A 27,607-nucleotide genomic window follows, 5' to 3' on the forward strand; every position below is an offset into this window, starting at 1 on the left:
GTTATTTTTTTCTTTTTAATTACAGAAAAGTTATACATTGCTAAAAACAGTCTAGTTCCATGCAAAAAAATTTATAGAAACTAAAAGGAAAAGACAGAAAGAAGTCAGAAAGAAAAAAGAAAAAAAAGAGCTTACTATGCTATATCTCAGTGTTTTCTTGGCCCCTTCACTGCCGAACAGAGAAAACTAGATCTATTGTATAAATGTTAATAATTTTTCTCAAAGTCACACAGGTAAGTCGTTTGTGGCGGGCTGAGCCTAGGAATCTAGGCTCTCTGTCACCATTCTCGCAAACGCAGAGGACTGTGTTGGTGGAAAGAAAAGGCTTGTGGGAAAGCAACCACACTGTTCTCAGGGGTTAGCTCTTGACACTGGGATTACTGACACAGACTTTCATTTTATACCCACCTGTATTGTCTGAATTTGTTCCAGCTGCAAGCAACACAGAGGACTAAACTACCTGGAAATCCTCCTACTGTACTTCAAACTCTTTACAGTACTGTACTGCAAACGACCCTTTCACAACAGGACAGAGCTGTCAGAAAAGACGGGGCAATGTTCGGGTGCTAAGAGCGAAAGGGGTGCTGACAGTCAGGGCGGCTTTGCCTCGTGCCACACTGCCCTGGGCAGACAGGAGCTGAAGTTTTTGCCCCACTGCCTGCAGAGGTATGAGTGAGTCCCACCCGCCCAAATATACATACTGAAAAGGGGAAATAATTAGACAAAAAATTGTAAGGTTATGAACGAATATATTCTAATGAACTTGACCCATAAAAGGAATAGCCGTTGTTGCCGAGATGAAAGCTATGCATGAGACCAACAGCATGGAGTCCTCTCACCAAGGCTGACCGAGCTACCCCTGCTGCTAGGAGTCTGACACACCAGTTCCATGTTCAAGGTGCTTGGACAGTACGCGGTGTCATCCCTCAATGTGATTAATCAGCCATTTGATGGCAGGTGACTGTATTGGACTCTCTCATCCTCCTTAATTCATCCTAATTGCCATTGACATGTTTTGCACGGATGACTTTCCCTTTCCTGGAGGAAGGACTACACTCTAAGAAAAGGAGCGATTCCCCTTTGAAGTCAGAGCGAAACAGGATGAGTCAGTGTCCTGGCCAGTACCATTCTCCGAGGTCTCAGAGAGGGTCTCAGCTCAGACAGTACACCCCACCTAACATTGCCTCAGACCACAGGACCCACTTTATAGCAAATGAGTGGTGACAATGTATACACGACTAGGGGACCCACTGGATTTGTCATAAACAACAGCACGTGGAAGCTGCTGGCCTGATCCGGTGTTAGAATGTAAAGGTAACCGAAGGCAGTAGCGTGGCTGAGAGAGCTGTCCTCCTAGGCGAGCCATTGCAATGTGTGATTTCTTCATCGTTAGCTCGAATGCATGGATCCAAGAACCAAGAGGGGGCAGCAGGCCTAGGCCCCTCTCCCCACCACTCCTGGTGACCGGCTTGGGAAATTTGTGCATCCTGTCCCTGAAACGTTTACCTCCCCTGGGCTAGCAGTCCTTGTTGCCTGAAAGAAGGTGAAAGATGGTGAGACCCTTCTAACATGGGACATTGTAAAATTTCTCTAAACATAAGTCATAACCTAGATCTAATAATTTCAGATTTCTCGTGCCAGTAGACCATCTGGCAAAGACCGGAATTACTGTAGTGATTACCCTGGGGAGGCAGAGCGGCTGCTGTGGAGGGCAGGGGGAAGTGCACTTGAAACTCAAGCCTTAACCTGAGGGCATCTCGATCCTTGTGTGTCTACCGCGGCAGAGACATAGCCGGGGTCTCCAACTCCACGGGGGTAAAGGTCTGGGTTGTCCTACTGGGCTAGCAGCCTAGAGAGCAACCCAGAGGGACTGCTGGCCAAGAAGGAGAGTCTAGAGTGGGCATTAGAGGAAAGAGATACAAATGATGGCTTTAGCACTAACTGAATAGCAGGGTCTGTAGTGTGTCCTGGGCACCTTCCTATGGCACTTTGAGGAAAATCTACTTATTTATATATTATATTTAAGGGTTGAGACTGGCCGCCACAACCACAGAACAGAGTGAACGTCATGTGGGGCACAAGCGGATGTGAGCGGCACAAGGGATACACTGTAGCAGACACTGTGGGTGATCCATCCACATCTCCTGCCTAGGAGATGTTCACTGTCTGAACTTTCCAGGACTCCATCGCTTCACACAGCGAGCCTGAGCCTGGGCGCTTTCTCTGGCTGCTGGAGCCTACTTGATCTGCATGAGGTTTGGGGGATCAGCCCGGAAACAGGGACTGCTGGAGTTAGTGGATACCTGAGAATGGAGAGCTTGTCATTAAGAAGACAAGTGAGGCCTGACCCGGTGGTGGCGCGGTGGGATGTGGAGGACCAGCTCCAGGACAGTGGTGGGCTTGGATGGTAGGTCTCACCGTAGAAACAGTGTGCCCCTGAGGCTGGGGTCCCAACCTCCCTGTGAAGCCTCATTGCCACAGAGCCAGTCAGCTCCTGTGCCACCACCACCACGGCCACCACCCAGAGCCCAGCACAAGTCGTGTGCACCCCTCTTCCTGTGCAGGTCACCACTGGCCACTGCTGGGCACATTTCTTCATCTCCTTCTTGTTTTCTCCAGTGGCTCTCGGATCCCGGCCGGAGGAGTCACCCTGTGCCTTTTACCTGCACCCTGGCTGCTCCCAGGGAACGAGCAAGTGCCTTCCTCCCAATCCAGATCCCATGTCCCCAGCAACGGCCCCAACACCCCCCAGCAACGCCCAGTGCCCCTTCCAGCACAGGCAGCAGGCTCTCAGAATGCTTTAAAGGGGTGAAAACCCACAAAGACCACCCAAATGAGGACGAGCAGGGGCTGTTTATTCAGAACTTACTGCAGCTCAAGGGCCGGCCTACGTCACCTGCGAGGGACAGAGACTGCCCGGCGGCCGGGACCAGGAAGGCTCTCACTACCTGCGAGGGACAGAGACTGCCAGGCGGCCGGGACCAGGAGGGCTCTCACTACCTGCGAGGGACAGAGACTGCCCGGCGGCCGGGACCAGGAAGGCTCTCGCTACCTGCGAGGGACAGAGACTGCCCGGCGGCCGGGACCAGGAGGGCTCTCGCTACCTGCGAGGGACAGAGACTGCCCGGCGGCTGGGACCAGGAAGGCTCTCGCTACCTGCGAGGGACAGAGACTGCCCGGCGGCCGGGACCAGGAGGGCTCTCGCTACCTGCGAGGGACAGAGACTGCCCGGCGGCCGGGACCAGGAAGGCTCTCACTACCTGCGAGGGACAGAGACTGCCAGGCGGCCGGGACCAGGAAGGCTCTCGCTGTTAAACGGGGAAGAGGGTGTCAGGTAGGTGCCATCTGCAGGCTGTCGGCCTGGGGAAGCTGGAGGCAGACATCCTATGGGATTGATTCGGAAAGTCTATTTGGCTTTCTTTGGTTGGTCCTGAGTTGGAAGCCTGGTGGGTGACCGGGCAAACCCTAAGGAAGCTTGCATTTATCAGTCCAATTTTAGGAGTTTTGCACTGGTTGCGGCAGAGACGGTGGGTCAGAGTTCTATTGTCCGGTTTGGTCTGGCCATGATCCCATCGTCCCTACCACTCACCCCCTTCTGTTTCCTCTGACCACATACAGCTTTCCTAGTGAAAACGGTCATGGGGCGTTCACAGTAGGGTCTACCCTTTCCACGTGCTGGGGTTGAGCATCTTTTCCCGAGAGGAGGAGCTGCAAGTGCCAACATCTGGCACAGGCAGCTTGTGACCACGGCTGTGTCTTCCAGGCCTTCCGCTCTGCAATGCAGATGGACAGCTGAGCTCTTCGGCTTGAAAATTGTGACACCTCCCCTCCTCTCCTCACTGCTTAGTTCTGTCTATATTTTCATCGCATTCTCGTGAATAGCAACCAGGAACTGAGTATGTTCCCCAGTGCAAAGCTCTGTTACACCAGAGGACGAAGTAAGGCGTGGTGGACGTTCTGCGGCCACGAATTTGGTATCCATCCAGTTTCTGTATTCACATAACCTCCCAAGTTCAATTTCGTTACAGCCCTTTGCTGTGCCTGCAATTTCACCACAGTGTAGGGAAACACATCATGCCCTGATGCCCAGAGGGTTCCAGCATCTTGCAGAACCTTCCATCCATGAAGAATGATGTTTTTTGTCTCCATCTTTACTCTCCCCCTGTGCCCAGTTAGCAGCACTGAATGGTCAACTGGTGATTCATTGGATGCTATTTAGTTCATTCTGTCAGCTGTTTATTAATCTGAAACTTCCTGTGAAGATGCAGGGTGTGCTTTTTTAAGGAAGCCTTACACAGCATATGTTTTATTTTGGGACTGGATGTACTAATATATAAAGAGGATCTGTGAAAGTTCCTTAGTCCTGTACATAAGCCTTTTTATTTTTTCAGCAACAATTGGTGGGCACTCGCGATGTGCCAGGCACTGCTTGGTGCACCGGTGCTGCAGGAGTAAGTGAGAGACCCCCAATGTCCAACAGCTCACCATCTACTCCTGGGAGACAAGTGTCATAAAGTGTGGTGAGTGCAACGCTAGAAGTGCAAGGTGTGACGGCATGCAAAGGAGGAACTGGAAAATTCTAGGAGAAAAAAGGAGTGAGAGGGTTCATAGAAGAGGCTCAAGACGGGAATTTAGGAAAGCTTTTCAGTGGGTGGATGACATGACAAAGATGCCACAGCTTAGTGACAATGTAAGGGGACAGACTGGATAAGGAAGAGCTTGAAAGCGAGGCTGTTGCAATGGTTTAGGCAAGAGATGATAAGGGCCTGACTGAAGACAAGGGTGGGTGCAGAGGAGATTTGACAGAATTTTTAAAATAAGATGAGACAGTGGGAGGTGAGAAGAAAAGAGTTGAGTGAAGGTGTTTGTTTAAGAGCCCTTGGTAAGTGGTGTTATCTTTAGATAGAATGGAAAAGAAGGGGAAGCAGGTGTGTTGGGTGAGGCCTATGGAGACAATGGGTCCACTGTCGGACCTGTTGAAATTCAAGTGCTACGTGGGGACGTCACTTGTTCATTGGAAATCCAAGTTTGTCGTTTGAGAAAGAGGTCTGGGCTGGAGATAGAGATGTGAGCGATATCTGACAATATGGAAGGATGACTCTAAAACGGATTGTGCTATCTGTTTCGGTGCTTGACAACTGACTGGTGCTTCCAAGGTTTATAGTGTTTATTGTAAAAGATAGTTTTCAGGTAAAATGTCAGTGGATCCCAGATCAAGGTTTTTTTTTTCTTTAATCTGAACAGCTTTTATGCTGAGGGTTAGACATATCAGGAGGGGGAAAGAGAGCAGTGCAAACTAAAAACAATCTACAAATTAAACTTTAGGGTGTTAACATCAACATTAACAGTGTTACTCGCCTTTTCAGAATTAGAGATTTAAAAGACACTCTGACAAACAATGGAAGATTGCATAGTTGCATTTAATCTTGGAATGCTATAAAATGAAAGTTCTTTCCCAACAGTACTTTATGAATCCCTGGGAAGTTGGTACAAATGTGAAAGGCCTATAGTCTTTTACTATATAAAGTGGAATTTTTAAGAATATTTTTAAAAAATATTTACAGCTTTTCGTAAAATTGTCCTTTGTATCCAGAAGTATAACCTAACTCTAACCTTAATTCTACCCTAAACTGTAACCTTAACTTTAGCACCAACCCTAAACCTAAGTAAAACACTAACACTAATTCTAGCATAAATCTAGTTCTACACACTCAAATCTATACCTCCTTTAAAGCTGAATCTTAACTCTAACATTGACCACAAACCTAATTGTGACCCTAATTCTAAACCTAAATGTAGCACTAACCCTATCCTTAGCTTTAACCCTGTTTTTTTTGTCACTAATCCTAACCTTAACCCTAAAATTGGCTTTTTAAGGGGTGTACCTAGTAGAGGGAAAATGTTCTTTAGGTCTCTAGTAACTAGATAAACAAAGCTGAGAAATGAATTTCAGATTAGGTAAGTTATAAGGAAATATCAGGAGACTGTCTTTAACAACATATCATGATTAGGTAGCCTGACCTTTCTGATAAAAATATCCAACGGTCAGGGTATTAGTCCTGGATGTCGACAGGACATCCTTGCCTCTCTTCTCTGATTTCAGTAAGGTCCCTAATCAGGGTTGCTGGGAAAATTCAGTGACTATCTCTGAGAGGCAAGATCCAAATTGAGGGTACATTTTCATGGACTTCACAAAGTGTGTGATGACCTGATCTCAGACTTTTAGGACCCCCCAAAATAAAAGATTTTCTTCCTGCAGATGACACACGGTATGCTGAGGCTTTTCCATTTATAGCTAAATCCCAAGGTGCCCGGAATCCAGTCCTTACCAGATAGAACTCATCTAGATTAGACTAGCAGTTATTAAGACAATGTGCAGTGTTGGGCTCTGGGGATTATAGAAGTAATAGAAGATGCTGTAGTGCATTTAGAGACCTAACAGCCAAGCCGAGGAAAGATTATTAACATATATAAAACAATAAGAGAGTATGATAGGACAGAATGTAACTCGGTGCCACGTTATGTATAGACTGGCATACTGACCTGGTTTGAAGTGTAGGAAATATTTTCTCTCATTCATCTAGTACTTAGCTGCTTACCAAAACTTTATAACATACATTCAATCCTTCCTGGGATCTTGGGAGCTTTTGATATAGGGCAGATATTAGTATACTCATTTATATTTGCATGTGCAGAAATAGGCTCAGAGGAGTTAACTATTTCTCTCCAACTCCCCTAGCAAAAGCAGAAAAATAAAATTTTGAACTCAAAGTGGCCAACTTCAAAAGCAATGGGAAGCTCACTGTATTCCATGGAGCAAGTGAGACTTGAATGGGGCTGAGAGGGTTGAAGAGATGAGGTGAAACAGAGGAGTGTTCTGAATGGGGAAAATGCCATAAGGAGAAGGCAGGAAACCAAGGATGGGATAGAGAGCAGACAGAAAGGGGAGCAGACGGCAAGACGGGATGGTCAGTGGGGCTTTGAGAGCCAGGCAGAAGGGTTTAGATTGCATCTAGGACTTCAGTGAGCAGCCAGTGATAGCGGCATAGAGAAGGGCCCATCCGATAGTGATGTGCAGGAAGGGGTTAAGCAGGGAGGCCCCAGGGGCAGGAAGGCCATCTAAGTGCCTTAGGGTGTGACTACAAGCAAGGGCTTGGAAGGGGGTGGCAACAGTATAAAATAGAAATAAATAAAAGAAATACAAATGAATAATCTTAGTTGCAGAAGTGAAAACAATCAAAGAATTTCACATTTCAAATACTACAGTCATGCTCTGCTTAACGACGGTGATACATTCTGAAAATTTTGTCCTTAGGTGATTTCGTTACGGTGGGAATTTATAGAGTGACTGACAAGCCTGTGTGGTACCGCCTGCCGCATAATTGTATGTGCTGTGCTTTTACGCGACCGGCAGCCCAGTAGGCTTGCTTACCCTGGCATCGCCACAAACACCTGAGTGACTAACGCATTGCTCTACAAAGTTAACAGTTAACAGCACGATGTTATGACAGCTACGACATCTCTAGGCAATAGGAGTTTTTCAGCTACATTATAATCTTACGGGACTATCCACGATGTGTGGTCCATCACTGACCAAAATGCCAGTATGGCACACGTGACTGTAACTAGTTATGTGGCCCCAGGCAAGTCGTAGAATCTCTTTGGGCCTCTCGTGGGAAGAAAATGGGATGGCAACACTCACTTCACCAGTGATTGAAACTTGTTATGTACGTATGTTGTTTTAATAAAGAGAAGCAATTTAAAAATGTCTAGAAAGATATTCTAAGAACATTATTTAAAAATGATAAAAAAATTGGTAAATATCTAAATGCTCTATCTACTGTGGGGGATGAAGTAAATAAATTATGAAATTTATGTAGAAATTAAAATCACATGTGAAGAAAATTGGGGCATAAATACTCAAAATATAAAGGTAGGTGGAGAACACAGGACACAAAGCTGTCTGAATATTTAAAATAAATATATGACTTGAAAAAGGGAACGGAATGAAATGTTAAGAGTGATTATCACTGGCTAATGGTACATGACTGATTTGTATTACCACTTTTATACTTTGTATTTTTCTGGAATTTCCAAATTGTTTACAATGAACCTTTATTCCTTTGATAATGAGAAAAAGATACTTAGAAAAAAAGAAAAAGACATGAGGTCAACCACTACTTTTAAAATCTTTAGATGTGTTGTATCTTTGATAACTGTTTCAAAATAAAATAGTATATCATAGGTAAAGAGATAGCATCTTTTTATAAGAAAATATTAATGAAGTGGAGTAGATTCTTGGCATGGCAGAGAGAGAGAGAGAGAGAGAGAGAGAGCAGTGAGGTTAATAGGAGAAAGGGAATAGACCTAAAGAAGATAAAATACTGCAAAAATAGAGCAGAGTTATGTGCCTTGACTGAAATGACTGAAAGGAAATCAGAGGACTTCTGTGTAAGGTAGTCTGACCTTTGGAAGCTGTTTATAGCTCAGATAAATACAAAGGCAACTCCGGAAGTTGATAAGAATGCAGTTATGTCACAACTACAAACAATGCTTCATTGTCCGATGTATTTCATTAGGTTTGCTAACCTCTGAGGAGACCTTTGCCACAATTCCTCTTGGTTTGCCACTAGGACTGCAAAATTTTTTCAATGAAAGTGCATTCAAGAATAATGAAAACTGACCATCCCATGACACCATAAATCGTTTATATGTTGAGAACTTCTAATGAATTTATATACAATTAAATGAAATATTTCTAGGAAACAAGACCACAGTGTGTCCTTGAAGAAAATAATAATTGAAAACCAAGAGATTAATTTATCTTAGAACCACGGTAATTCCTAGCTTTGTATACTTAGCAAACAGGTAATATGACATGATAAGGCTACTTACTTGAGGCAATATGGAATGGTAAAATGGTCTGACTCCAAAGTTTCTGCTACATATATCCCTTGAATTGAAAACGATGGCAATTATCTTTAACAGACAGAGAAGTTTCTGACAAATGGAGCCCCCCTTTTGGTTGTTCTTAGAATTTATTTTACTCTTACCTTGTGTTGTTGTTTGCCGCCAAATGCATGCCACTCAAAGTTCAGGGAACTCTTCAAATATTGTTTTCTTCTCCCAGGGTAAAGTCGTCGTCCTTGCTCGTGTTTACCATTGCTCTCTGTTCTGGATGTCACTCTCCCAGGTCACGGGTGCAACAACACTAAGGTCCACCTGGCCGGCGTTCAGAGTTCTGTAAATATGAAGTTTCCCAAACCCCAGTAAATACCATATCTGGAAAGGGTCAGGATGCAGCCTCTCTGTCTGGTTTACTTTAGGACCAGCTTGATATTAGACTTTGGATAGACTCACGTGTGCTAATATTCTTGGCTGTGCTTACTCTGGCAAAAATGGCATTAAAGAAAATTGTGAATTACTCACTGTCTCTTGCCATGCATGCCTATGTTCTACATGCAAAGTGGGCAAAACTGCTCCGTATAGAAATAACAGATTTTCCCCAGTTGTAAGATATCTTTCAATATCTGAAGTTGTCAAAGTAAACACTGTGAGATTGTTTGCTTATGATGTCAACATAGAGAATACTAGAAACATTAGGAAACCCATAATTCACGGGTCTGTACTAATATTTTAAAAGTTGAATCTCATTAGACTGTGTTTGCATCTTTGAAAAGTCTGGAGGAGGAAGAAGAGATACAGGCTAATAACCGGTTGGGAGCTATTGAATGTTATTTATTAAAATGGACTAATTAGGCCTAAGATGGCTTTTCTAGTGTAACCCTCTCATCCTGTAGTTTCACTTGAATGGGAGTCAAAAGCTCCCACACCGTGTGTAATCAGTGTGACATCTGGGACTCCGTAAGAGGCCACTGTTTCTCTAACTTTAGCTAACCAGTGCACTTCCTGAATCATGCTTTGGATTAATTATCAGAGCCGAAGGGTCCGATTTCCCTCTGGCTTGTTTTAGAATCACTCTCCCTTTCACTCTCAGCCAGCAGGAGTGTACCTTGTTGCTCTTAGATCATTCCAGCATTGGAAAAAAACAAAAAACTTACTCTTTTCACAAACACCAGCAAAGAGCTCATGGGGTTAACTACAACTATTTGAAGAAACTTTTACATCATTTTGCAATTGATGATCCCTAATTTGCTTGAGACATGTACATTTTACACCTCTTCCTTGACAAGTCAACTAAGATTGTGTGGTTTTCATCGTGGCCTGAAGTATAGAAGAGAAGGGGAATGAAGAGAGAATACTTTGAAGATTTTACAGAGAAGAGATTGAGCTTTTCATTCTGTTGTGGAGTCCTCCGGGATGAACGGTCACTAACACCAGGCCGCTGAACTGATTGCATTTTCTATTTCACATTTCAGGCACAACCTCGAAGCAAAGAGGAACCTTTCCAAGAGCTTGACCAGACGCAAGCCTGGTAAGTCACTGTTTAGCACTGAGCCTTTCATGTGAAGAAAAAGTCTAGTACGAATATATTTTAGAAAAAAAATGTTAGGGTCCTAAAAAAATACGTATCTTCTCTATAACCACGACTGTGTGAAAATAAGAATTCTCACACGACAAGAGCAACAATTTGAAGTATTTTGCTGAGCTAAGAAAAATATTCTTGTTTTACCATTTAAATCTATTCTAGCATTATATTAAATAGCTAGTGGCTTGGGATTTGAGGATCTCAGCATGTTGATGACTTATGAATTATGCTTTTCTTTCAGTCTATTCTGAAACAGTGACTGGCTGTATATGTAGAATTTTCATAAATGTACCTAAGGAACGATTCTACTAGAAAACTCAAGTCTATCCTGATTTAAGGAGATGTAATTCCATTTTTCAAAAATGTTGCTTTTTGCTATTTATTTAATAATATCTTCAGTGTGAAACAGACAAAACTATAATCAAAGTGTTGAGTTGCTGACAAATATATTATAAAGGAAACCTGTGAACAGTAACCATATTAGAATAACAGTTCATGTATTTCCAGAGAAAAGCTAAACAGTTAAAAGAGAAAAAAAAAGTAGAAAAAACATTTTGTTTTCTGCTTGTCCATAAAAATTGCCTTTATTTTTAGAATTGGACCCACTAAGTTGGCCTTCCTATGGTTCTTTGCCCTCATCAGGCAAGTAGGGAAATACCTAAATGTGAAATCACTGCAATTTATTAAATGTCACAGGAAACTTGTTAACCATATATTGATAACCAGTTGCCACGTAGGGCAGTTCCTAACCACAGAAAATGTCAGAATTCCCTTTAAAGACACGTAATACCTACACAAAACGCATAGTTTATAAATAATTATAAAATGATCCAGCAAGCATGCCCCTTGTGTTATATGTTCCTAAGAAGAGTTAATATTATAATTAGTGTCATTAATAACACTGACTAAGTATCATTGCGGTAGCAACTGTGAAGGTAGACTAAATTTCAGCCTAGTTGTATAATCTCAAGTAAATAAGTGAGCAGGATGGAGCATAGGAGTGAGATTTCAGGGACAAGTGTTGGGTGAGGGGAGAGCAGTCCAGGGATGTACTTTTGCGATATGAACTGAAAAGATAAATTTCTCAGGAAGAACTCTGTCAGTCATGTGATGTGATTTATTCCCTGCTCTCTATCCTGGAACTTTCACTTTCCTGAGATGAGGGAAGGAAAGGATGCTGACCAAGTTAGAGAAACTCTAAGGGGACCCAGCTGGTTCCTCCTTGGGTGGACTTCAGAAAACCTATAAACGCCCTGAGATTTTATGCAGAATTGCTGTGCATAGAGAGAGGGAGGAGAAAACGCTCCTGGTAAACAGATACACATCAGCCAGTGAAATTTGAGAACGCTGTGTAGTCATTGCTGCATAAAGATGTTTTGGTCAGTGATGGATCATGACGTATATGACGGTGGTCCCGTGAGATTCTAATGGAGCTGAAAAACTCCTACTGCCTTGTGACAGTACAGCCATCAGAACATCCTGGTGCAATGCATCGGTCGCATGTTTGTGGTGATGCTGGTGGGAACAAACCTACTGCGCTGCCAGCCGTGTTAGAGGATAGGACACAATTATGTACAGTACATAGTACTTGATACTAACAATAAATGACGATGCTACTGACCTATGTGTTTACTATACCATTCTTTTTTTTTTTTTTGTATTTTTCTGAAGCTGGAAACGGAGAGAGACAGTCAGACAGACTCCCACATGCGCCCGACCAGGATCCACCCGGCACGCCCACCAGGGCGACACTCTGCCCACCAGGGGGCCATGTTCTGCCCCTCTGGGGCGTCGCTCTGCCGTGACCAGAGCCACTCTAGCGCCTGGAGCAGAGGCCAAGGAGCCATCCCCAGCGCCCGGGGCCATCTTTGCTCCAATGGAGCCCTGGCTGCGGGAGGGGAAGAGAGAGACAGAGAGGAAGGAGGGGGGTGGAGAAGCAAATGGGCGCTTCTCCTATGTGCCCTGGCCGGGAATCGAACCCGGGTCCCCCGCACACCAGGCCAACGCTCTACCGCTGAGCCAACTGGCCAGGGCCTATACCATACTTTCTATTGCTATTTTAGAGCATAGAAAAAAAATTTCTGTAAAACAGCAGCAGCCTCATACACCTCACACTTACTGTGTCTCTTGATTGTATAATTTTCTCTTGTGCTTGATTTAATCTAGTGTTGTTTTATGCATTCAGTGTAGCCTAAGTGTTTTTACAAAGTCTACAGAAGTGCACACTAATGCCCTCAGCCTTCACACTCACTCACCACTCACTCAGTGACTCACCCAGAGCAGTTGCCAATCCTGTAGGTTCTATGCATGGTAAATGCCCTCTATATACAGTGTACCATTTCTTATCTTTATATACTGTATTTTTACTGTACCTTCTATGGTTAAATATGTCTAGATACACAAAAACTTACCATTGTGTTACAGCTGCCTACAGTTTTCAGTGCAATAACATGCTGTACAGGCTTGTAGCCTAGACTCAATAGGCTATATATATATATATATATATATATATATATATATATATAGATGTAGCCGAGGTGTGCAGTAGGGTCTACCACTGAGGTCTGTGTAAGCGCACTCTGTGATGTTCGCACAATGACAAAATCACCTAACAATGCGTTTCTCAGAACAGATCCCTGTCACTAAGTGGCATGTGGCTGTTGCTGGGTTCGTCTTGCCCAGAGATGGATAGAGTCTTGGCCGTGAGAGAAGCTGAGGCTTACAGGGATGGCTCTGAGTTTCATCCAGGAGGGGGGAGATGAAGACTCAAGTGGAGAATCACAATAGTAGAGCATTAAAATCCTAAGAAGGAAGAGAGGTATGTGGATCTGAGGATCAAGGCAAGGAGAGAAGTTGGAAGCTGGCAGTAAAGTTAGTGATGAGTTGACAGCAGCACGGGGCAGGTGAAAGGAAGAACTCACGACGAATGACTCTGAACTGGTTCTGCTAGCAGAGAGAGCACCTAGCTGTGCTAGCTGAGCTGGGCGTGGGTGGCCACGGTGGCCTAACGGGGCTGCGACGGATCGGGCTCACCGGTTTCCGAATACTGTGGCTAGGCAAACTCCGGCGAACGTCTTACATTACAGGCTAAAGGTTACCTAAAGAAGTCTTGTGCAACTGACTCAATTTCTTCCTTGGAAGCTTGCAGACTCTCAGGTGGATCCCATAACTTTTCCAGGCCACCCTCCCCCTTGAGGACAAAGCATCTTCTGTCAACGTCAGATACAAGAGGAGTCTCATGTCTGTATTTAAATGTCCAATCTAGTGAAATAATCAAGTGTCTAGCCTCATTCAAAAGAGAAGCTTCCTCCTCCCTGAGGTCTGTTCATCCTGGGAAGCCTACAATGCAGTGGCTTCCTGTTTCTCAAGTGCTGGAATTTCGTTTTACTCGGATGTGGTAGGACATGCGGACAGTGAAGTGACTGTCATGAAGGGATCAGTGTTCCCTCACAGTTAGTAAGAGGTGTGGCATGGCACGCAGAGCCAGGTGGAGAAGCACCAGGGTTGGTTGGAAGTAAAGGGAGTGAGGGGAAAATTGGGCAAGCACTCTTGTTGTGGTTTCCATGGAAATGGGGAAGGCAGGTAAATGGGCTTAGGATTGGCTGGTTTGAATATCTTTAGGCTCTGGGGTATAGGGCTGTCTCTAGTTTTCTGGTACTTGGCCCTGGGATCATTAGGGCAGGGGGATAATGGCTCAGAGAGTGACAGGGTATGGGCTTTGGGTCGGCCAGTTTGCCTATGCAAAGTGCACTCCCAGGAAAGTCTCTAGGAATCATCTAGCTGTGGGAGGGGCAGTGTCCCTGGGGTCAGCAAGGTCCCAGATATCAAAGCATGAGGAATACAGAAAATAAAAAAGCATGAGTAATGCACTGGTGTCCTCTGTTCCCGCTTGCTCTCTGCTTGACCCCTCCCTGCACTACCACCTGTAGACAGCTGGTCCCATCCACCAGGAAGGGAGATGAGGCACGTGAGAGCTCCTGAGAGTCCAGCTCCGAGCTAGTATGTTGGCGTGCTCTCGGAGTGTGGTGGATTCTCGCAGCTGATTCATTGCTGGGAACGAGGAAGCTTCCGTGAGCTGTTCAAGAATCCCTCTGGGACTTATTCTGTCTGAATTTTAGTGAGGTGGATCTTGAACTTGCCTGGCTGGTCATTATCAACTTCTAACCCTCAGCCTCTTTGACCAAGGCCTGCCTCCAGTTTCATTCTGCTGACGTAGGCTTGTCACCAGCAGAAGGCTCTGGGGAAACATCCCCTTTTGTAAATGATCCTGTGTGGTTTGCATCTCTGGGCTGCCCCGCTGACCCAAGGGAAGATATGTGCCCCTGTGTCCAGCCACTCACTGATGGAGGGTGGTGAACTCCCATTGCATCAGGTTGACCTAGCAACACATCTCAGACCACCCTTCACGCCTGTGCCAAGCTCCCCGTGGGGTTCTACCGAAGCTCCTCTCCCACCCGATTATGGCTGGGGTAAAGCCTCCTTCGTTCCTTCATTGTGTCAGGGCGAAGGTGGCAGAGGAGGCACAGCACACCACAACCCGATCCCAGAAAACCTCTCTCTTCCTCTTCACATCCAGTCTTTTTACAGCTTGAGTTGGGCAATGGGTTAAGCTTTATGAAAGCAGTTTTCAGCTCTCATGCACCTTGTCTAGGTTGGTCTTTGAAATTCGACAATACCTGGGATCTCTTATTTTTCAGTCTTTTGGAAAAAAACTCCTGTTAGAGTTAATAATGAAAACCACTAACGAGAAAGAGGAAACACACATTGAATATGATAAAATGTGCTGAGACTCCAAAAGCTTTCCAAAGAAAACCACATTAACCACTTTAAAAGTTAGTCAAACCCTATTTTTTCTATATTTGGATTACAGAGTAAGGGGCACCTAATTGACTCAGTAATTTAAGGCAATTTCTATGCTCATAAGTCAGCTCTGATATTTCTTCTGTGCTGACATTCTAGAAACCAATATTTTTATTGTTGCTTACTAAACTAGTCAAGGCAAGAGTTTGGTGCTATTTTTAATGTGATATAATAAAGTTATTGGAACTTGTATCCAGTGACTATGTTTTGGCACTTGGCCATATCAAATAATGAAATTTAGGTTTTCAAAACTATCAAGTCCTAACTTTCTTTAGAAAAATTTAATTGGCCAGTTATGCTTAAAAGGGATATTATTTTGTCTCAGAAATTAATTTCTGTCAAATGGCTTCTTTAACATTTCCAGTCAGAGCAAAGCTTATAATCACTGCTGAAGATCTGAGAATAGTATTTCCAATTTTATTCCTGGCTTGTGTTTGCTTTTGGTGGTATTGTTCGTATGCTTAATTATCCTTATTATACTGACTAAATTTTTGTAAAGCTGTGGGAACAATTAAAATCTCATATTAATTAAATAAATGTTAACTAGAAAACTCAGGTATTATGTCTTCTTGTTGCAAATTAAAGTGTAAGGCACTCAGATAACTAAATTCCAGGTGATATGTATGAAATTAACCAACATCTCTTGCATTCCAGAATAAATTTATAAAACTTGAGCTATTTTTCACACACCCTTCCTGAGTTTCTTTTTGAGTTTAAATTCAGTACAGAATTGGAATTATCTTATATTGTGAGCAAGGATCAATATCTGTTCAAGTTATCTAGTTCTGCATAACAACCCCAAAACTTAATGTCTTAAAACAGAGGTCCTCAAACTATGGCCCACGGGCCGCATGCGGCCCCCTGAGGCCATTTATCCGGCCTCCGCCGCACTTCCGGAAGGGGCACCTCTTTCCTTGGTGGTCAGTGAGAGGAGCACAGGATGCATCCTGGAGTACTGTATGTGGCGGCGCCGCAAAGCACAGCATCACTCACGTACAGTATTACTTCCGGTAACGCAGGACGCACGTGTCACGGCTCGGGAAGTGCGTCATATCACTTGTTACGGCTAGCAGTGACAAATAGGGAACCAGACGTTGACCATCTCATTAGCCAAAAGCAGGCCTATAGTTCCCATTGAAATACTGGTCAGTTTGTTAAATTTACTTGTTCTTTATTTTAAATATTGTATTTGTTCCCGTTTTGTTTTTTTACTTTAAAATAAGATATGTGCAGTGTGCATAGGGATTTGTTCATAGTTTTTTTTTATAGTCTGGCCCTCCAACCGTCTGAGGGACAGTGAACTGGCCTCCTATGTAAAAAGTTTGGGGACCCCTGTCTTAAAATAATGACTTATGTAGCATTTCTCATGGGTTTTATGGCTCAGGAATTTGGGAGTGGCTCTGCTTAGTAGTTCTGGCTCAGTGTCTGGCGTGGTGCAGGCTGACAGTGACTGCCGTGGAATCAGTAGTGTGCCGGAGCATCTGGGGACTGGCCAGGCATCTCTCTCTGCATGTGGTCTCCTCATGACTAGTTGTGCTTCCTCATAGCATAAGAGCCTCAGACTCTTACATGGTGGTTCAGGGCCCCAAAGCCTAGTGTCGAGAGAGAGAGAGAGAAGAGAGAAAGCCAGGATGAAATTGTATTCCTTATAATGAACTTGCCTTGGAAGTCATTTGTGTCACTTCTGCCATATTCTGTCCATTGAGACAGTCATCAAATCACAATCAAGTTCAAGGGGAGGAGACATAGACTCTCTCTTGATGGGAGAATTGAAAAGTTCTCAGGAGAATATGTGGGGTCACAAATGTCCATTTTTTGGAACACACAATATTCTACAGTTTATTCTCTGGCTACAATAATCCACATCCCAGCCAAAAGCAAAATGCATTCATACTCTCTTATAAAACCCCCAAATATCATGCATTAAGACACCAGGCTTAGGATTAAGGTTCAAGATCAAGTTATCTAAATAAAGTATAGGTAGAGCTAAGGCCTCTCAAGTGCAGTTTTTATACACAGCTCCTTAAATAACATTCCTCAATCTAAAGAGTTGCAAACTAAAGAGACAGCTTATCTGGTCTCTTCATGTGCCACCTACAATAGTAGGACAGTGTAGAGTAACTGCCGTAGGCGCGTCCCTTCAGAAGTGGGACGGCAGGAGAACCCAGCAATAAAAAACCTGCCAGGTACCTGATTGCCACCTTCTTGATTAGGGCTCAGGCCTACCACTCTAGAAATAATTCCCTGCAGCTCTTGGCTCTGTCTTCCGAGCCCTTCATTACTCCTTTTGAATAAAATGTAGCCCATATTTGCAGCTGAGTAATTTTCCTATTGTGCTTCCTGTCTGTAGAAGGTTTGGGGTCCAAAGGTCTTTTCACTTTATAATATTTTATCTTTTCCTGTCCCAGTTGATGTTGTTTCTACCAGTACAATTCTCCTAAAAACCTTGTTGCTTTCCTATAAATCATACTATGATTCATTTAGTTGAAAAATAGCAAAATATTTAAATGGAAAATTACCAAAAATGCAAATGGAACTTAAACACGTGAAAAGAAACTTCATTGTGCTCAAAGTAAGAGAAATTCAGATTAAAATTTATTGAGAGAACGCAAGGGGGCTTTTAGAATGCTAGGAACTTTCTACTTCTTCATCAATGTGCTGGTTACACGGGTGCGTTCAGTTTGTGAAAATTTACCGTCTGTGTACTTATGCCATGAGAACTTCTCTGTATGTATAGTATACTTAAATAAGAAGTTAAAAAACAAATTACACCAAGATACCACATCTCATGTGTCAGATAGGCAAACATCACAAAGTTAAACAACACACTCTCTGGAGAAGGCAGTAGGGAAACAGACACTCATATACAATGCTAGTGTATATGCACACTGGTCAGATCTCCATGGAGGGGTATTTGGTAATACATATCTAGAAAAATCTTTTTCTTTTTTCTTTAATGTAGAAGGAACTCTTTCATCATTCTTTTATATCACTTTCCCTCTGTTATAACTTTCCTGACGTTTTTTTTCTTCCTTTTTATGTGAAATATTTCTATCTCTATACTACTTCTTCTTGCCTCTTTTTCCTACTCTTTTCTTGATCCTACTACCCCTTCTGTCTCCTTCATCTCTCTGCCTTTCTAAATATATTTTAGATTATTGTTGTTTTTAGGTAAGGTTCTGGACCACCTGTTCTTAATTAGCAAAGTTATTGAATTATTTTATATTATTCTCTCAAAATTTGAATTGCTTTATTTAAACTTACATGAAGTCTTTTGTTGATTTCTTTTTAAGTACCTGAGGATAGTCAGTAGACCTTCATGGAGAAAAAATAATTCCCCACCATTAAAGTGACAGACTACATCCTTGGGCTTCTGTAACTTCTTTGGTTTCTTTCTGGATGTGCCCCTGGAAATAACCTGTCGTTTGAATGAAATATGTACTTTTACCTAAACCATGCAATCCCCACTTAGTAAAGATTTCATTCCCAACTCCCCACATTCTGAAGACTATATATCTAACACAATATGGTAAAATGTTGCAATATTTTATACTTTTTACAAAATTTTATATTTTGTAACAGTTATAAGAAAGCAGAGTATAACTCACACAGTTTTCTTGGAATCATATGTCAGGAAAATTTATGAATAATATGACCTCAACAATATTTTTTTGGATGAAGCATCAGCTATATCTGAAGTTTTAATAGGAAATTTTTGGTTAACCACAATTCCTGCTCACTTTTAAACAAGGAATTTAATATCTTTTTAAAAATTGAGTTTTAAATGGTGTCCTCAGAAAAAATAAACTCATGGATTTCTTAGGCAGAAAATACAGGCCAACTATCAGAATAGATAATTAATATTTTCTTTCTTTCTTTATTTATTTGAGAGAAGATGGAAGAGAGAGAGAGTGAGAGAGACATTGATTTGTTGTCCCAATTACTTATGTATTCATTGATTGATTCTTATGTCTTGACTGGGGATCGATCCCATAACTTTGGCATCTTGGGAGACAACCCTAACCAACTAAGCTACCCTAGCCAGGGCAATAATTAATATTTTCTTACCGTATTTCCCCATGTATAAGATGCTCCCATGTATAAGACGCACCCTAATTTTGGGGACCAAAATTTGAAAAATAAATGTATTACATAAAGTTATTAAACTCAAGTCTTAGTCATCATAAAATTCATACATCACTGTCAAAACTCCCATCCATTCGCTTGTCCTCATCTGTCTGATGATAAATCACTGTCTTTATATATTACCTCATCCTCAGTTCCATTTATGGCATTTGAAATGCCACAACCACGGTATAAGACGTACCCAGTTTTTAGAACCCAAATTTTTCAAAAATAAGTGCATCTTATATTTGGGGAAATACTAAAATTCTAATAGCAGCTAACACTTTTTTAAACACTTGCTTACTTATAGGCACTTTCTTAAGTGTTTTACATTACATGTAATTAATTTACATTAACCATAATTTTTACAACTACCTTATTAGGTAGGGACTTTAATAATTGGAGAAAAAATAAAATTGTCTCAATATATAAATAAATTAAGAGATAGATACATTTGCCTTAATATGCTCATGTATAAAATGGGTATATTCAACAAATTTGACAGTGGAATGTGAACAAAAAGTCCATGCTTCCTGGCAGTTGTCGACACTTTGGGTCAAATAAACTCATAAAAATTCTTATAGGTTTAGACATTTCTTCTGTTGGCAGAGAAAATAATGGAAGATATGATAAAATGGTTTAAATTATTTTTTTTTCTAAACGGATATTTTAAGAAACTACTGAATAGCTTGACTAAAAATACTTTGTTGGGGGGGGGTATTGTTTGATCCTAAAAATTTTTTAAAAGGTTTGATTCATTAAAGAAGTATTTTCATAATTTTACAACATAGGTAAGTCAAATCACTATGTTACTGTACATCTTAAAACTTATACAATGCTGTGTATCAATTATATCTCAATAAAACTGGAAAAGAGCCTGACCAGGCGGTGGTGCAGTGGATAGAGCGTCAGACTGGGATGCAGAGGACCCAGGTTCAAGACTCCGAGGTCGCCAGCTTGAGTGTGGGTTCATCTGGTTTTAGCAAAGCTCACCAGCTTGGACTCAAGGTCGCTGGCTTGAGCAAGACGTTACTCGGTCTTCTTTAACCCCACGGTCAAGGCACATATGAGAAAGCAATCAATGAACAACTAAAGCACCACAACGAAAAATTGATGATTGATGCCTCTCATCTCTCTCCATTCCTGTCTGTCTGTCCCTGTCTATCCTTCTCTCTGACTCTCTCTCTGTCTCTGTAAAAAATAAAAAAAAATAAAAAAATTAAAAAAAAAACTGGGAAAGAATAAAAGAAGTCTCTTAGGATTGAGAATCTCAAGCGAAGAAACTATTAGAGGCAACATACAATTTAAAAATAAAGAAGGAGGAGCATTCAAAGGAAGTTAGTGACTTAATTGCCAAGGACCTCTTTTATGCTGGAACAAGAAGAAAGCACAGAAAAGTACAGTCTATACCATGGGTTCTTTCTTTTCTTTTCTTTTTCTTCTGCTAGCCATAAGGAAGAGAACATTCACTGTTTGGAGCAGAGAGGAAGTAACTTTCTCTTAGAAAAGAGGATTCAAGGAATTTAGATTCCTGGAATAATTAGGGCATAGATACAGATAAAGTCCTAGTAATTAGAGTAAAGAAGTAAATACAGGCCTGTTAGCTAAAGCAATATGCTTTCTTGTCCAAGGAGATTGGTCTGTATATGTAACATATAAGTCTTAGGTAATTTCTGATCTTAAGAAAAGACTCAGAGAGTCTTAAAGGCAGACATATTAAATTTGAATTCTAGTTTCTTCAGTCCCAAAATATACCTGGGTGTTTGAGTTTCTTTAAATCTTGCTCTGTATTAGCTTATGTCAGTTATTTAAGAGTTAGTTATTATTTTTCCTTTCTTAAAATGTTTTTAGAAAAAAATAATTGGATGAATTGTGACTAAGTGTATTACTTCTTAACTAGAAACTATACACAGGTCACCTGTGTATCCAAACTTCAAAACACCATTGTTTTTCTGGTAGCAGCTTATCTATGGGAAACATAATCAGTTTTCTAGGCTCAAACAAATATTTTGTGATAGCACATATTTTGGGTTCAATATTTTATAAAGGATTATTAGTTCAATGTCTATATGGTAAGCTGAACATTTTCCCATTTCCAAAAAACCCCCACAAAACATACCTTAGCTTCTTAGAATGCACTGTACATTACCTGGGGTTCTGCTGAGACTTCCTTCCTTCGACTCCGAATTAAGTTTGGCATTGAGTTCCTCTTGCCTTAGCAGAGCCAAAATTAGAACCTCAAAGGGGATATAAATGCAGTACTTGGGGTTGTACTCTGCTTCCTTATTTCGGGCCAAGCAAGCAGGCTAGGGATACCTGAAGTCAGGTTATAACAAGGTTTCTTAACTGTGATGGCTGAAAGAGTCCAAGAGTGAAGGACTCTTTGCCTTGGGTAAATGTTACTTTTATCCCTGTGAGAGCAACTGAGATGACCAGTTGAGGTCCCAATCAACTACGGATTCTCTTTTAGACCAAATAATTCTCTTTTAGACCAATCAATATTACTTCTGCCCCTGCCTCCGCTTCACTTTGAGTCCCACTATTCTCTTCAGTTTAGGTGGTGAACGCACAATACAATATACAGATGATGGATTATCAAATTCTACACTTGAAACCTATATAATTTTATTAACCAGTGCCACTACTAATAAATTTGATAAAAATAAGTTAATTAATAAATAAAATATCATTTTACCAGAAAACATAGTGACTGAAGGAAGAAGCTTTAAATAAATGTTTTGGTTTGGTCCCTAGCGATGAGCGTCCATATATCTCTATATAAACTCAGTTGACTTCTATTCTCAGTCCCATTAGCCATGTTTGCCCTTGACAGGGAGCCTGGCTTCCAAGGTTATTCAGAAAAGAAGCTATGAGGCATCTTCATGCCTCAGTTTCCTTTTGTCCACTTCCAAAGTTACTCATCTTATTCCCCCTTCTATCTTAGAGGGGGGAAAATCCTTCATTTCTCTCCAAAACCAGTTTTTTCATCTTGGCTGACAATCTTTCCATTTTCCCACTGTCTCTGGGGATTTATTTCATCAATTTTCCTACTCTCGTTCTCTCTTCTATTTATTCCTTTGTTCCTGCTTATAATTGCACATAAGTGTTTCCCTTCCTTAACGTCACAATGTCCCATCTACTTATTCCCCTTTCCTTCTCCATTGCTTCACTACCGAACTTCTTGATTGCATTTTCTACAATCACTGATTTCTCTTCTCTCACATACTTCTCAACCCCTTGAAACTTAGTTCCTGGCCTCACCACTTGGCTGAAATTGACATAGCAAAGATCATCCATGATCTTAAACCCAGTGTCCTTTTAAAGTGGTCGTCTTACTGAAGCTCACTACAACCTCCCTTTTGAAAACTCCTCCCTTGGGCTGGTGAAGCAGCTCTCTTCTCCTCCCCATGGTTCTCTCCCTGGGGTCAATTTTAATTGGGACTGAGATGGACTTGGCAATGGCTCCTACCATGTTCTCTCTAGTGACACTTCAAAGCATGGATCATCCCATGGTTTCCATTTTCACTTCTTCCCTAGGGTTGTTATAGAAATAAGAATGCTTCAGAATATCTGATACTCAAGTCCAGAAGTTGATGGTTTTGTTTCCCTTCTTGCCTTACCCTAATACAGGAAGGAAGTTCCTTTTGGTGACAAAGGCCTTGGTCTTTCTCTGTTGTTTGCTGGCTATTGAAAAGGATCAGAACAAAAGAGGGTTTTACAAGGCTATGTGAAAACCTGGAAGCAGGTCTTGCCTCTGGGTCCTTTATGAACTCAAAGTGTATACTGCTATGACATTTTGCTACATTGAGTCTGTGAGCCCCCATGAGTCCCATCTCTCAGCAGGAAGCATGGCAGCATATTCCATTCTAAGTGAAGAGTCATTACAGAAAATATTTTTGAAGCACAAGAACTGTATCTTTTATTTAGAAAACAGCACTGCCTATTACAAGGTACTTAATACCTCTTTACCACAGCACTGAGAAATATCCAGGAAATCACCCAGTGAAGCCTTCCTGTAGTTTCTGGGTATATTCCCTAAAGTTAGAGCTTCTCCAAAGTTAGAGCATTCATTTGTGCTGCAGATTTACATGTAAAGACTGTAGTTACTTGCCTACTTCTCATTTTAACTGTCTTCTTCCTTCCTCTTCCACATTTTTTTTTCTTTTCTGCCCTTCCTTTTTGTTTGTGGGATGATTTTGCTGGAAACCATTAATAACCCCTAAAAAACTGCACTTTCAACTTTCTTCTAAAGAACAGAAGTCACAGAGGACAAGAGTTGTGCAAATACTTCCAAAAGGGAAAGACTTCTTGCAAAGTAGCAAAGAAGCCTGAAGTAAGACGTAAGACTTGTGTACATCTCATAAGTCTGAGGGAGAAGGGAAGCAGAAAACCAGTCACAGGAGCTCTAGAAATCCCCAAACGAAAGCCCCCCCCACCCCAGTATTAGTAAAGAAGGAAACCCGATCAGCTCAGAGAGGTAGCTGAGAGGTTTAGTCTCAAAATTCATTTGATGTTGAGCTCTTCCATGTCTTATTTCCAACACTCACTAAAAGCCTAATGTACTAGGGTTTTTTGTTTGTTTGTTTTTTTGGAGGAAGTAAAGATACTGATTTTACCAGCTTAAATGATCCCTTGATTTTCCTGATTTTCCTTCTTGTAGACTTAATTTTTAGAGGAATGTGAACACTCAGTAACTTTTCAAGGAGCATCAATTTACAGTCACGCTTTTGGGTAGTAAGGATTATCAGAAGACCCTTCCCTCTATATTCTATTTTTGTATATTCTAGACAGTTTCAAAGGTCTACATAGGAATAAAACAGCTTTAATTTAAAATGGAGGTGACTCGGGCAGGAAGCAGTTGAACGTGCTAATAATATTATATATCGTTTGTTCTTTCCTCCAGCCTCCCAAACATTTCCATCCACTTACATCCAAACAAAAAGTTGTTCCTTTGCGTTTAGTTTTTCAACACAGGTCTTTTCTGAGTCAGAGTGCTCACTAATTACTCAGGGAGTTTAAGTTGCCCAGGCTAATCAGATGACACGCGGAGTCTGAAACTATGCAACATTACCCACTCCTGCAGAATAATCTACGTTGTCAGCAACTCAGATGCAAAATTGTTTTTAGGATCCCGTCTCTTCTGAAGTTGAATGGCAAACGGCAAGGAAGCTATCCTTCCAGAACTCTCTTTTCAGTGAACAGAGTCTAGGATTTATGTTTTAGATGCATGAGAACACAGCAGTTCCAAAATTATCTAGCTGGCTTAATAGCAGATGTGAGAACAGACCAAAGAGTGTGCAATTCAGTGGTTTCCCTTCCCTTCATGTCTAATAATGAATCCCTGTCATCAGTAAAAAATAATGACAGAGTTTTTCTCGAACTTTGTCTTGTATCAGAAGCGGCTGGCAGGCTCATCACATGCAGGTTGCGGGGGCCCACCTCCAGAGTTCCTGGTTCGGTGGTTCTGGGGAAGCCCAAGAACCTGCATTCCCAGCAGGTTCCTAGGTGCTGCAGGTGCTGCTTGCTCAGAGACTGCACTTGGAGAGCCGCTGCTCTGATTGTAATGTTACAGCATGACCATTATACACGGCCTTTAAATCAGTTTCTGTGTTCACTCTCTGCATACGGAAGGGAAACTAAGGCATTCATGTGGGAATTTGTGATGAAGAACACATATTGAGAAAAGTGATATTTTAAAAAAAACCTACTATCTCCTGTGACTTGAAAGGTATAACACAGAGCTTAAAAAACATCTGAGATGAAGAAGCCAAATCACCTTTTTCTCAGGGATTTGCTGCTATGGGACCCCTCTCTGTGATTTTTGCCTTTGCAAAGGGACCGTAACATTTGGTGTCAGATGGCTTTTGTTGAGGCCGGCTCCGTTTATATACAAAACCTATGCAGTCAGCAGTCCAACTGCATCTTTAATCCAGCTGGCCTACTTGACATCACAATATTTAATTATCTGGCATCCATCCAGCAGACAGGATTGAATCGGGACGTGTCCCTTCAAGCGAGTTGTAAAGCACTAAGTGTCTCTCTAAAAATTTTGCCTTTGGAACTTAAACACAACTCAGATTCCCTGTATCCTGTATTCTTCTTCAAAGACATCATGCAACATCATCCCACAATGTGCTTGGCTTGGCTTGGCCTCGTTTTATTAATTAATTAATTAATTTAATTTTTAGGTGTTTATGACTTTTGAAGCACCCTGAGGATACCAGTCTTCTCCTTTACATTTTCCACATGATATTTCAGCTTCTTAAATGCTCATGTGTCAAAATAAATAAGAGACCGTCGTGCTGTCTCAAGCTCGGGCTCGAACACTACTTTAAAAAAGGAGCGAGGACAGTGCGGTCATAGCCGAGCCCTGGCTGTGGCTGTGGCTGTCCAGCCTGCAGGGACTCACAGGCTTGTGCCCCAGGAGGAGGGGGGGGGAGCCCATGCTTGGGGACTGACTGTGCTCTTATGGAACTGTCTCTCTGGCACTTGCTGTGCCGGGGCTGATGGAGAACACTGAAAATGGGTTGCTCGTTACACACACAAAGCAGCAGCCGTGCCTAAAGATTGTTTATCTTAGCACATGGTGTCCTGAGTCTACCAGAACTGTGCAATCCCTGCTGTTTGGAACTGGGTCTCATTAGCCAAATAGTCAGAGAGGAAACTTGGGGAAACAAATCGACAATATGACGTTGGGTTGTGATGGTCACACGTGTTCTTTCTGTGACCTGCCTCATCTGGGTTGCTTCCTTTCACTTTCCACTAGGAATTGAGAGCAAGGGTAACCATTGCCACCAGGAAGGGACAGAGAGAGCTAAGGAAGTCATTTTAGCTTTTGCCTTTTTCCTTCTCTTTCATTATTGGTCTTTGGTTTTGCCTCCTAATTCTCCCTTTCACCATCTCCTTCTTCTTCTAATATCAAATTACTAGAAAGTCATATACTGGTTACTCAACTGCACGTGAGAACAATCCTTTTATTTTCACAGCTGTGACTAGAATAGATAGATTTGTTCTCAATTACATTTTCCAGGTTATTCAGCCTCACTCTTTTTTTCATTTTTTCTTTATTCTTTTTTCTGAGTCTCACACTGAATGAAGTCTCTTCTGGTTTTGCAAAAAACTCTCAGGTTACTTTCTTTATTGTCTGACTGTATGTGCTTGAATAATATAACCCTTAATACTCGCCTCTCCAAAAAATATGGGTTTTTTGTATTTTTTTAAAAGTGAAATAGAGAGATAGTTTCCCACATGCACCCTGACTGGGATCCACCCAGCAACCCCCATCTGGGGCCGATGCTGAAATCAACCCAGATATTTTTAGCAGCTGAGGCTGACCAGCTCGGACCAACTGAGCTATCCTCAGCGCCCAGATGGATGCTTGAACCAGTCCAGCCGCTGGCTGTCAGGGAGGAAGACAGAGAGTAGGGGGGAGGGGAGTGAGAGGGAGAGAGAAGCAGATGATCACTTCTCTTGTGAGTCCTGACCAGAAATTGAACCCGGATGTCCATATGCTGGGTCAACACTCTATCCACTGAGCCAACTGGGCAGGGTCCCAAAATACTTTAAAAAATAACAATTTACAAACACCACATGCAAAAGCCAAAAAAAAAAATGATTTTTACTAGTATCTATGATTTTGGATTTTGATAATAGATAACAATATATTGCTTCATAATTTTAATAGGCAGAAATTATTTTTTAATTAAAGTTTACATTTAATATTATTTTGTATTAATTTCATGTGTACATCATAGTGGTTAGACCAGCAGTTTTCAACTGGTGTGCCACAAAAAATTTTAATTAAAGCATGCAATACCTGACTATTTAGCCAGAGGCACTGATCTGTTTTCCCTTAGATTGTCAAGTAAAGAAACGATAGCAGCCAACACAACAATAGTCATCTGGTGTGAATGAATCACTGTACCTTTTTTTTTTTTTGTCAGATCAGTAAAAAAGATATAGTTTCTGGTGTGTTACAGAAGTTTAGTAATTAGTTTATGTGTGCCATGAGATGGAAAATGCTGAAAATCGCTGGGTTAGACAGTCATGCCCTTAACCAAGTGTTGTGTGCCCCCTGATATTTCCAGTACCCACCTGGCACCATACGGAGTGATACAGTATAACTGACTACCT

At 41.9% G+C, this 27,607-nt stretch overlaps 1 protein-coding gene and 1 long non-coding RNA gene across 2 annotated transcripts in view; one reads left to right on the forward strand and one right to left on the reverse strand.

The window, feature by feature from the left end:
* Positions 1 to 2,847: 2,847 nt before the first annotated feature.
* On the reverse strand, positions 2,848 to 9,220 carry LOC136402747 (uncharacterized). Its single transcript, XR_010751030.1, has 3 exons — positions 9,054 to 9,220; positions 3,261 to 4,494; positions 2,848 to 2,896 (listed from the first exon to the last, which is right to left on the reverse strand). It is a non-coding gene; the product is annotated as an uncharacterized lncRNA (long non-coding RNA).
* The window catches only part of PSD3 (pleckstrin and Sec7 domain containing 3), a 597,461-nt gene continuing 574,258 nt past the window's right edge, over positions 4,405 to 27,607 (forward strand). Inside the window, exons 1-2 of the mRNA XM_066380473.1 lie at positions 4,405 to 4,520; positions 10,380 to 10,435. The gene's annotated coding sequence lies outside the window, so the exon portion shown is untranslated. The remainder of the gene's footprint in view (positions 4,521 to 10,379; positions 10,436 to 27,607) is intronic.

Source organism: Saccopteryx leptura, chromosome 4 (genome assembly GCF_036850995.1).
Source record: "Saccopteryx leptura isolate mSacLep1 chromosome 4, mSacLep1_pri_phased_curated, whole genome shotgun sequence".
NCBI lineage: Eukaryota > Metazoa > Chordata > Mammalia > Chiroptera > Emballonuridae > Saccopteryx > Saccopteryx leptura.